Source organism: Mustela nivalis (genome assembly GCF_964662115.1).
Source record: "Mustela nivalis genome assembly, chromosome: 1".
NCBI lineage: Eukaryota > Metazoa > Chordata > Mammalia > Carnivora > Mustelidae > Mustela > Mustela nivalis.
In genome coordinates, this window is record NC_139020.1 from 1,130,307 (window position 1) to 1,140,758 (window position 10,452).

Here is a 10,452-nt window from a genome sequence, read left to right on the forward strand (position 1 = left end):
AAGAACAGGGATCTGGCCCGAGGGCGGTGGGCTCCTTCCCCGAGGTCCCGCCCCATAAACCCTGCTCCAGGAGGCCCTTGTCCGCTTCCCGGAATCTTCCCTTGTGGGCGCGGACTCATTCTTCTGTGCTGAGCCGGGGGCGGCACGGGGAGGGTCGAGGCCCTGCCCAGGCAAGCAAAGGGACAGGAGGTGCCAGACACGCATCTCCAACTGGAGAACGCTGCGGGCCCCCAGCCGGCATTTCCGAGCGCTGTGTCAGCCGCTAACTGAAGCCAGCCAAGGAAATCCCGGGGTCACAGAGCATGGCAGGGTCTGAGGGAGGAACCCTGGGGCGTCACGCAGCCTATCAGGACCACAGTCCGCCCTGGGCTGCCACCCAGGCTCTGAATGGGAGGAGCAGCAGGAGACGTGGGGGCTCGTGAGCGTCCTGGCCTGAGCGGGCTCGGCAGGGAGCCCAGACAGGCCCCCCGGGGCCCCAGAACCTCTGGACCCTCCACCCCCCGAGCATGCTTCCCTCCCGCTAGCGGCTGCACTGCAATTTTCTGGGCCTTTCTGATTGGGCTGCTCTGACAGGCACCCAGCGCCGGCCACAAGGCCCGCACACGGACGTGGGGACTCCTGCAGGCCAGACTGCTGCCTCAGCCACCTCACCTTAGCCCACGGGGCCACGGGCCACAGGGTCACGACATCCTGGCATGCCCTCTGCTGGGGCGGCTGCGGTGCTAGGCACGTGCTCTCCGCTGCTCCCTCCAACCCCCTGGAGTCCCCTCCCTTCCTATGAGGCCCGGCCACGGTGCCACCATGCTGGCCAGTGCCAGGCAGCCCTTCTGGAAGCTTCTGCCCTGAGAGCCAGGCGGGGCCGGCCTGTGCCCGTGGGGGAGATGGGCCGCGCAGACCCGCGGGCCGTGGGGGAAGAGACCGTCCCGCTGGCCGTGCTGGGTGCTGGGCAGGGACAGAACGCAGCCCGTGTCAGACCTCATGGGGGTCCCCAGTCCCCACAAAACCTCAGAGGACCTGTGGCCGCCCGCTCTCCCAAACAGGTTCCTATCGGTTCCCCTCGACAGGAAAGAGGCTCCGGGGGGTGACTGGGAACCCGAGACCCTGCCACCGGGCAGACAAGAGCTCGGGTGCGTCAGCGAAGCTGAGACACTTTCTGGCCCGTGTGGACTGTCCCGGGCCGGTGACAAGGCCAAAAATGGGAGCTGAGGAGACAGAACCAGAACAGACAGGGTGACCGTCACGGTGGGGAGTTAGAGCCTGGGAAGTCATGGCAGCAAAGCCCCAACGGCGGGGGGCGGGGGGGGGCGGGGGAGGGGCGCAGGGCTGAGGAAGGGCGCGCACACCGGGAACCAGACTCTTCCCAACCGGAAAGCGCGTTTCTGAGCCGCGGCGGTGACGTCTGCCCCGGAAGAGGCAGCAAACAGAACCAGACGTGGGACCCGCCCAGAGCGGCCGGAGGGAGCAGGCGCTGTTCCCGGTCACTGCTGGGGGACGCTGTCGCCTGCGGCGGGCGGTATTTTATGAGCCGTCCAACAAGTGCGCACGGACCTTGAAGATCTGAGGAAAGAACAACGCAGCCGACACAAAGACTAAGGAGAAGCCGAGACCGAAGCCAGGCCACGGAGGGCAGGGGTGTGGCGAGCTCGGGTCACAACTTCCCAACCACGGCCCCACGCACGACTCTCTCCGAGGCCATCAGTTCCCAAATACAACCCGAGAAGCTCTCGATCCCCGGAAACGCTTCGCACAGTGGAGGCTGCTACCGGTCTGCTCTGGAGGAGGGCCCGGGTGCCGGCGTGTGGGGTGGGTCCCACGAGAATCGGACCCACCAGAGGCCCCGTGTTATGGAATCCACGGCCGAGCCGCTGAGCCGGCGAAATCCGTGAGCCGCGTGCTCTCTGGAGGGAAGAGGGGACACGCTTTACAATCGTGTGTAAAGCCGCCCCACTCCGCCCTCCGTCCCACGCGCCAAGGGCTGGTGGTTCACCTTCACCGTATCTGGGCCCACTGCCCCCCAGCAGCATCGGGCGCTCCGAGGGTCCCTGAACGCTCCTCCCGGAGGGCAAAACAAAGTGGGTGCTGGGTGGGAGTCCACGTGGGTAGTCCCAGGGGAGCCCCAGAAGCCAACGCCCTCAGAGGTGAGGTGGGGGGCCTGCTTCCCGGGGGAACAGCCAGGGCAAACCTGGGGCCTGGGTCTGGAGACGAGGCCAGCGTGGCCGGAGGGCAGCGGGGAGGAGGGGAGCTCAGGGTGGGGCCTGGCGGGGGCGGTGGGGGGGCTGAGCTCTTCCGGTGAAAGCTCAGCTGTGTGGGCGAGAGTCAGGGCCTCGGCCTGGGGTCCGCAGGGTCGGCCGTGCTAAGAGCCGGGGTCTGTGCCTGCCTGGGCCGCGGCTTGCAGGAGGTGGCAATGCTCGTCCGCTGACCGTGTGAACAAACACGGGGAGTCGGGCCTGTTATGGGTTTCAGGACGCTCCCCAAAGACGCGGTCTTATTGGACGATGGGCAGGTTCTTTAGTTACGAGGGAGATGCAGAGAGAAATGGAAGGCGGTGGTGTCCGCTCGCCCCACGCCAGCTCCCAGAATTCCCTGGGACACAGGATGGATCGCTGGTCTCTGCAGGAAGGGCTCTGCCCTGCTCCTCGAAGCCTGTGCTGGCACAGTGTCCCAGGGAATGCGGGCTCGCCAGCTTCGGGAGCGGTCGGCCCCGTAGCCGTGCCAGGCAGAGAACACTGGGGCCAGGAACGCTCCTCCAGGAGCTGGGCGGGTTTGCAGTCTCCCAGACACCTGAGAGTCCAGTGGGCTCCTCCTTTCCAGCCCTGATGCAGGGCCAGTGGGGACCTCGAGCGTGAGACGCGTCCAGGAGGGGCCTGCCTCTGACCCCGGGTCCCCACACCTCTGGCCGACAGGGGCCAGCCGTCCAGTGAAGACAAGTGGGGCGGCTCCCAGCTGTAGGACAGCAGCTCCGGCCACGGCAACGAGCGGGGCACAGGGCCCCAGGCTGACGCTCAGATCCTCCCAGCACGTCCATCGGCGGGGGCCCCGTGAGCTGCGTGAGTGCAGGACCCAGCTCTTGTGATGGTGGGGACAGGGGGATGGACGCTTGACCCGCACCCCGAGCTGCTGGCTCAGGCCCAGGCAGCTGGGGCCTGTGTGTCATGCACTTTGTTTTCGTTTCTCTGCACCCACTGGCCCAGCCACTGGCCGGGACCCAGCCCTGCACCCCTCGTTTCGAGCCCGGCCTGAGCTGACCGCGGGAACCGCTGAAGGCAACGCTGGCCTTGGGACACTTCCAGCCACGGCCCAGGGGCACGGCCAGTCCGGGTCGGAGTGGGACGGGGGTGAGAGCCGCTGTTGGCCCCGTGTGCCTCCCGACGAGGCCCGGCCTCAGCCCAGGACTGGCCCCGCCGGAGCTCAGCCTGCACCACTGCCGAGTCCGGCCCCACCCGGACCAAGAGGAAAACCCCTTCCCCCCATGGTGCACTCCTCTGTCGGGTGGCACACTTGGCCTTGAAACACCCAGGCGGGGAGATTGCTGTCACCGCGGAACAGCAACGGTTCCCTTCCTCGCTGGGCCCCGGGGCAGAGGGACAGTGGCCCCATCTGACCGCTCAGGGGACGGAGAAATGTGTCTGCAGCGGAAGTCGGCCAGACGGCTCTGAGCAGCCGGGAAGGACCTTGCCAGCCTGGCGGGGAGCTCTCCCCACCCTGCCCTGCACTGTGTCCTTGGAAAAGAGAGGCCACATGCCTAAGGGAACTGGCCATGTCCGCCCGGGCTGGAGGGTGACTCGGGACCTGGGGCTTCCCGGTGGACGCCCCATCCTGGCCTGGGGCCACTTGCCTGGGGCCCCAGTGCCCCTTCCCATCCACGGGGCTCAGGCTGCTGTGTGAAGTGAGTTCCTGGTCCAGAGCTTGTGCCGGTGCCCAGGGCTGCCCCCTCACCCGGAGCCTGGGGCCTCCCTGCAGAGGTGAGGACGTCATCAGGAGGCCGAGGAGGGAGAAGGTGAGCGACAAAGCTGAGAGCGCTGTGCACAGAGGACGGACATGTACATGCACACACGCACACACGCAGGCACGTGCTCACACACACAGGAGCACGCAGACACAGGTGCACGCATGCCGGCAGGCATGCCCACATCCACACCTGCCTGGCGGCACATTTTAAGGGAAAAGATACCAAATATCTCAGCCATCAAAACAATATTTTAACACAATATTTTATAAAAATCAACATTAGAGGCTCCTGGGGGGCTCAGTCGGGCAAGTATCCGATTCTTGATTTCACCACTGTGAGCTCGAGCCCTACACTGGGTCCCACACTGGGCCTGCTGCCTACGTACAGAAATAATAAAAATTAGAATTAATGCAAAGAATAAAAATTTTAAAAAGACATTCTTCTTTTTAAAGTTTTTTATTTAAATTCAATTTAGTTAACATGTACTATATTATTAGTCTCAGGGGTGGAGGTCGGGGAGTCCCGCTGCATATGATGCCCAGTGCTCGTCCCGTCACGTGCCCTCCTGAACGCCCGACCCCCCGTCCCCCCATCCCCCACCCACATCCCGAGACCCTGTTTGTCTCCTAGAGTTAAGAGTGTCACATGGTTTGTCTCCCTGTCTGATGACTTCCCATTCAGTTTTCCCTCCCTTCCCCTGTGGTCCTCTGCGCTGTTTCTTAAATCCCATGTAGGAGTGAAAACATATGAGAATTGTCTTTCTCTGACGGACCGACTTCGCTCAGCACAGTCCCCTCCGGTTCCATCCACGCCGATGCCAAGGGCAGGACGTCTCCCTTTCTGATGGCCGAGTCACGTTCCGTCGTGTAGACGAACCCCGTCTCTCTGTCCGTGCATCTGCCGACGGACGTCCGGGCTCTTCCCACAGTCCGGCTGTCGTGGGCGTCGCTGCTGTGAACACTGGGGGGCAGATGTTCCTTTGGGTCGCTCCATCTGTATCTTTGGGGTAAATACCCAGTATTCTGATTGCTGGGTCGTAGGGCAGCTCTATTCTCAACTTCCCGAGGACCCTCCGTGCTGTTTTCCAGAGCGGCGGCACCAGCTTGCCTTCCCACCAGCCGTGCAGGAAGCTCCCCTTTCTCCGCATCCTCGCCAGCACCTGTCGTTTCCTGACGTGTTGATTTTAGCCGTTCTGACCCGTGTGAGGTGGGATCTCACTGTGGTTCTGATGTGTATTTCCCTGATGCCGAGTGATGTGGAGCCCTTTCTCATGTGTCTGTTGGCCATCTGGATGTCTTCTTTGCAGAAATGTCTGTCCATGTCTTCTGCCCATTTCTTGATTGGATTATTTGTTCTCTGGGTGTTGAGTTTGATAAGTTCTTTATAGATGTGGGACACTAGCCCTCTATCTGATATGTCATTTGCAAATATCTTCTCTCATTCTGTCAGTTGTCTTTTGGTTTGGTTGACTGTTTCCTTTGCTGTGCAGAAGCTTTTGATCTTGATGAAATCCCAATAGCTCATTTCTGTCCGTGCTTCCCTTGCCTTTAGTGATGTTTCTAGGAAGAAGTTGTTGTGGCTGAGGTCACAGAGGTCGCTGCCTGTGTTCTCCTCTCGGATTTGGATGGATCCCTGCCTCACGTTGAGGTCTTCCATCCATTTTGAGGTTATCTTTGTGTGTGGGGTAAGGAAATGGCCCAGTTTCATTCTTCTGCATGTGGCTGTCCGGTGTTCCCAGCACCATTTGTTGAAGAGATGGTCTTCTTTCTAAAAGAAAGGCTGTTTTCTCCGAGTCTGGCCTGCGTGTCTGCCCCCCTGTGCCCTGTGGCCTTGTCTTCCCTGTGTCTTTGTCGTGACCAGACACGCAGGGCAGAGTAGGGTCAGAGGCGAGTCCTCGGGGACACGTTCCCCCAGGCACCCCTGTTTTGAAGAGAACGGAGGGGCACGGGTGTGCTCGGCGTCCACCAGCGGGCCCCTTCGGGCACAGGGACAGCGCTGGGGAGAAGGTGGGCCTGTCCTCTGGAGCTTCGGCCCGGAAGAAGCCTGAAGGTCTGTGGACGCCTGGACAAGCGCTTTCTCCTGACCAGAGGAGGGAGGACCGACCGGTACCGTGCTGGGGGAGACTGGGTGCTGGGAACCTGGTCTCAGGGACGCCTCCCTCCTCCTGCCCTTGCAGCCGGCCCCTCCTCGGTGGGCTCCTTGAGAGGACTCTGAAGAGACGGCCGAGGGGACGTGGCTCTGCGGCAGAACCCTCGCACCGCAGTGAAGTATCCCATCTAGCCGGAGCCCGGGCTTCCCCATGCGGTCCCTGGAATGGACCCGCCTCCCCCAGCCCTGTGGCCCTCGGTCCCAGGGTGCCCCCCCACGATCCTCAGTGCTCCCAGGGAGCGCCGGGAGAAACTGGAGCACGGGGAGAAAAGGCTTCCCAGCTGACCTCTGGCCGGTGCGGGGCCATGTAGGGCCCCTGTGGCCGGGGTCAGGGTCTCCAAGGGATCACAGCGGACCGGCCAGCCCGGCTGAGGAAGCTTGGCTCCCACCCATATAACCAGAAAACGCTGGACACCTTGCAAAGCTGGAGCTTTCTGAGCCCATCAGAGCACCTGAGGTCTGGAGTCAGGCCCCGAGGCAGGACCTGAGCCCCGGGGGAGGGTCCCCACGCCGGGTGGCAGGAAGGGTCAGCTGGAGACTGTCCCCCGACTTCCAAGGCCAGGGCAGGGTGCCCTGCGGAAGGCGAGCACACCCGAGGGCACAGGCCCACAGGGAAGATGGGGAGGGTCCTGGAGGGATTGTCCTGCCGTGCCAGCCGGGGAGGGACTCCCAGACCACCTCCCGCGCCCCCAAGCAGCCCACTGAGGCAGGGGAGGGCTGCAGGGGCCATGGGGCAGGAGCACGCGGGGAGGCCGCACCCGTGATCAGGTTCCCAGTGCCCGAGGCTGGGCACTAGGACATCAGAATGTCCCCTGTCCCCAGGTGCGGCTGTGAGAGGCAGATGCTCTCCTGGGTGTGGCCCCAAAGCTCGCAAGGCAAGTGCTGGTGCGGCTGGAGGAGCTGGAGCTGGTTCTTGACCCGTCGGGCACCCCCAGGACAGAGGCCCTGGCAAGCCTGAGACCCGCGTACCTCCAAAACTGGCTCCTCCGCAAGGCCGGCCGGGTGGGGAGTTGGAGGGGTGGGGTGGGGGGTAACATGGTGGGGGCCGTGGCTGGATGGGGACGTGGGGAGGAATGGGGGAGTGTGGGGGGAACATCGGAGGGACGTGGGGGGAAGAATGTGGGGGGCTGGCTGGTGGGGAACGTGGGTGGGGGAACACGGGGGGTGGGGGGTGGGGGGCCGTGGGGGGGCGGGCACCCGGCAGGGGGTGGGGGGGCCGTGCGGGGGCGGGCACCCGGCAGAGCGCTCTGCGGACTCGTGCAGAACCGGACGCGAGGCTGGCATCAGGCCGCACAACTGCGTGCCTGGGGTCTGTGGCAGAGAGGGAAGCCCCAGCTGCGCGCAAACCCACCCGGGCAAGAGCCACTTCACCTGGAGGAGCAGTGAGCCTGAGACCCCCGCCCCTTCCCCGCGAGGGCCCGAGCCAGTCCCCCCCACCACCCCCTGCCCACGGCGCCCACCGCCCCTCGGCCATACACAGCACCCGCAACCCTGGCTACAGTGGGATCACAGCCAGCAGGACGGCCCAGGGGCAGGGGTCGGGGCGGGGGAGTGCGCAGGGGTGCGCGGGCCGGGGTGTGTGGCGGTCACGCAGACCTGTGCTCGTGCTGGCAGCCCTCCTGGGGGTGAGGGCGGGGGCACTGGGGTCAGCAGGGGACAGCAGGGCCTCAGGGGAGGGCTGCTGCGTCCTCCCGGGGACGGGGCTCTGGAGCCCTAAGGGGCTGTGCTCGGCGCCCGTGGTCACGAGGGAGCCCCTGAGGTGTGCACGGGAAACTCCCCAACTTTGCCTCCTGCCTGGAAGGCTCATGTTGTTTCGGAACCAAAACATCCACCGTCTCTCCAACAACACACGTTTAGGAAAATGAGCTCTGCTGGGGGCACCGAGCTGGTTCTTGCTAAGCTGGGCCAGTAACTTGGAAGCGAGACCCGCAGACTGGGCGTCTACACCCCATGCAAGGGGACTCTGCGTTTCAAAGACCCTCGAGCCATAACTTGGCCAGTTGTACCTGAAAACATCTCCTAGGCCCTGGCGTCCGGACGATGAGACGGTTCTTCTCCGCTGCCGGAAAAGCCCGCGTCAGGGAGCGATTTTCCCTTGTCCCGTCAGGACCGCCTTCTAGCAGCAAAATGCCTCCCTGAGCTCTCCACGCTGCCACGGTCTTTGTATCGAGGGGTCTCGATACTGGGTCAAGACATGGTTGTCTTCATTTCCCGTTCCCTGAAGATGCACCCTGTCCCTCAGATTTGACCCTCCGTGACTTTGGCCCCCACCAGCGGTCTGCACTGCCCGCCCCGTCTGTGCCCAGCACCCACCTGGAAGGGAACCTCGCTGAGCTGGCGGCTCAGAGACGCGCAGATCCCGTGGGCTCGGTGCCCCAGACACAGAAAGAACCTGCCGCGGCCGTGCCGGGCTCCCAGGCCTGTGCATGGGGTCAGGGACGGTGGAAGACGGTTCACCTCCTGCCCTGAGCCCACGTGCCCCAGGGCTTTCAGAAACTTTCCCTCCTTTAATCACACCTCCCTTAAAGGACCAGAACCTCCAGCAGGATTACCTTCATCTCACAAAGAAGCCCAGTCTTGGGGCCGGGGGTTCCCTGCATGTCTGGGACCCCAGGACCTCACGACTCACCCCCTTCCTGTGGGCCAAGGGTTTCCCTGTACTCCCCAGCCTGGACCGTGCAGAGCCCCAGGCTCTGAAGGCAGCTCGGCCTACACACCCCACAGGATATGCGTAAAACGAAAGACCCGTCTTACCCCAGGCTCCCCGACTTCCAAAGCCAGAGGCCCCAGGAGGGCCGACCCCGCCTCCCTGCCCCGCGTCAGCCCTGCCTATGAGCTCAGCCTCCCGGCACACTGGTCCAAACCCCGCTCACCCCGGCGTTGGCAGTACCCCAACCAGGACCCAAGACTCTCTTGCCCCCCAATCAGGTCTCCACAGGGGCTCCCTGCCCTGCTGAGGACACACGCCGGGGTCTCGGGGGACCCTGGCCCGCAGCCTGCTCTGGCTCCTCCCCAGCCTTTCACAGACTTCCTTCTTCCCACAGCCCCTCCTTCCTGCCTTCGGACATTGGCGGGAGCAGTCGCCCCTCCCACTCATTCTTCCCCTGGACCCTGCGCCCGGGTCTCACCTGGACGTCCTTCCGCTGCCCATCGCCTGGTCACGCGTGGCGCCCGTCTCCCAGCGGGCCCTGCCCTGCCCCCACCTGCAGTAGGTAACGGAGTCCCTCCCTGGGTTGCATCTGGCCCCTCTCTGGCTTGCTCCGCAGGGACAGAGCCACGTGTCCCTGCCCCTACAGGCCGTCCTCGGCCCGCAGGACAGCACCTGTCGGCAGTGGGGCCGCACTCCTCGGGTGAAAATGGTGCAGCAGAGCTGGGCTCCTAAACCCCGGGTCTCCCGTTGCCCCTGGAGGGGGAAGGTTCATTCCCTGGGGCAGTCAGGAGGGCTTCCTGGAAGAGCCGCCCCGCGACCCGGGGTCAGAGGGCTGTTTGTCTGCCCAGCTGGCAAGGACAAGGAGAGCTCCGGGTGGACACTTGCAGAACTGGCCACTGCCAGTGAGCCGGAGGGGGTGGCCGGGAGGAGAGAGAACAGGACAGGTCCGAGGGCAGGGCTCTCCTGCCACAGGGGGCGTCTTCAGAGATGGTCTTGGGGGGAAGGTTCTGAATCATACCAGTGTGGGGGGAGGGGTGGGGCGCCAGGGAACGGGGTTGGGTCACGGGGGTCCTGGGGCCCTGAACGTGGCCGCTGTAGCATCTCAGGGACCCGATGGGCAGGGCCCAGGGCTTTAACATCACGTTCATCACAAAGCACAATGTTTTGTCTCAAAGAAAAAGGAGGAAATGCTGAGGTCCGGGCAGGAGAAGTGTCTGAGAGAGAAATCAGCACGCTGGTCCCCCCACCCGGGGCACGGAGGCTACTGGCGGCGCTCCAGCTGTCCCTGAGGGTTCTGGGCACTGAGGTCCTGGCGCGGCCCATCGCGGGCGGTGGCAGGGGTCAGACAGGCATGGCCCCTGGCCGGGCTCTGAGCAAGGGGTGAAGAGAGCAGACACGTGGGCAGTGAATTTGGGAGGGCCCTGTCGGCCTGCGCCATGGCCTGTAGAGTCCTGTCCCCTCCCCCAGGACGCCCCCCCGGGGTCCCCAGCAGAAGGAGACATCTTCCGGGGCCCGGGCTGGAGAACAAAGCCCCCTGTGTGCTGTTCTGGGACCGAGACCCCGTGGAGGACAGAGCCCCTTTCAGCACCAGCCCTGCTCCTTCCACCGTTCAAGGTCAGCGTGGCCTCCTGGCTCCTGGGGGCAGGCCAGCTTGGTTGACGCAAGCGGATGATTCAGAGATAGCCCACAAGGACGGCCACGGCCA

At 64.2% G+C, this 10,452-nt stretch overlaps 1 long non-coding RNA gene across 1 annotated transcript; it reads right to left on the reverse strand.

The window, feature by feature from the left end:
• Positions 1–4,037: 4,037 nt before the first annotated feature.
• LOC309847689 lies at positions 4,038–9,363 on the reverse strand. The gene is made up of 3 exons (XR_014302570.1): positions 9,226–9,363; positions 8,104–8,517; positions 4,038–5,716 (listed from the first exon to the last, which is right to left on the reverse strand). It is a non-coding gene; the product is annotated as an uncharacterized lncRNA (long non-coding RNA).
• Between the last annotated feature and the right edge of the window lie 1,089 nt (positions 9,364–10,452).